This window comes from Globicephala melas, chromosome 13, assembly GCF_963455315.2.
Source record: "Globicephala melas chromosome 13, mGloMel1.2, whole genome shotgun sequence".
NCBI classification, from domain to species: Eukaryota; Metazoa; Chordata; class Mammalia; order Artiodactyla; family Delphinidae; genus Globicephala; species Globicephala melas.
This window is the reverse complement of record NC_083326.1, coordinates 4,478,691-4,479,526: the sequence shown is the minus strand read 5'-3', so window position 1 is coordinate 4,479,526 and position 836 is coordinate 4,478,691. Positions and strand designations below refer to the sequence as shown.

At 37.9% G+C, this 836-nt stretch overlaps 1 non-coding gene across 1 annotated transcript; it reads right to left on the bottom strand.

Annotated features, from left to right (window-relative positions):
- Window positions 1-348: 348 nt before the first annotated feature.
- Window positions 349-455, bottom strand: LOC115859403 (U6 spliceosomal RNA). The gene has a single exon (XR_004042055.1). It is a non-coding gene; the product is annotated as a U6 spliceosomal RNA (small nuclear RNA).
- Between the last annotated feature and the right edge of the window lie 381 nt (window positions 456-836).

The window sequence follows — 836 nt, the reverse complement described above, 5'->3', positions numbered from 1 at the left end:
GGTGTTAGTGACGTTCATGGCAATCCCAGGGGAAGGCCTCTCTTCTCATGGTGCCATTGCTGTACCTTTTCTTTGGATCAAGAAAACAGTAAGCTATCAGGTTTTCAGTACATTTTATTTAATTATTATTATTATTTTTTTTTGCGGTACGCGGGCCTCTCACCGTTGTGGCCTCTCCTGTTGCGGAGCCCAGGCTCCGGACGCACACGCTCAGCGGCCATGGCTCACGGGCCCAACCGCTCCGCGGCACGTGGGATCTTCCCGGACCGGGGCACGAACCCGTGTCCCCTGCATCGGCAGGTGGACTCTCAACCACTGCGCCACCAGGGAAGCCCTATTATTATTATTTTTAATATGGAATGCTTCACGAATTTGTGTGTCATCCTTGCCCAGGGGCCATGCTAATCTTCTCTGTATCGTTCCAATTTTAGTATATGTGCTGCTGAAGTGAGCAAAGTAAATTTTAAATAGTTATTGGATTTTAAATTCATTTGGAAGAATACACATATGAACATATAAAAGATATAAAAAAATAAAATGAATATATATCTACTGTGCAGTAAGGTTAAGAAATTGTTTTTACATATTGCACTTATTATTTTATTCAAAATATTATCAAATTTCCATTGTAATAACTTTGAAACTTCCTGTGCATTCCTTCCAAATTCCTTTCCCATCTCCAGGGAAAATTTTAGGTTTATAGTTTCCTTTTTTCCTTTATAATTTATCACATATGTATGTATCAGAAATAATATATTATTTAGTTTTGAATGTTTTTGAAATTTATTTAAGTGGAATCATATTGCACACATTCTTTTATGACTTGATCTTTTTTT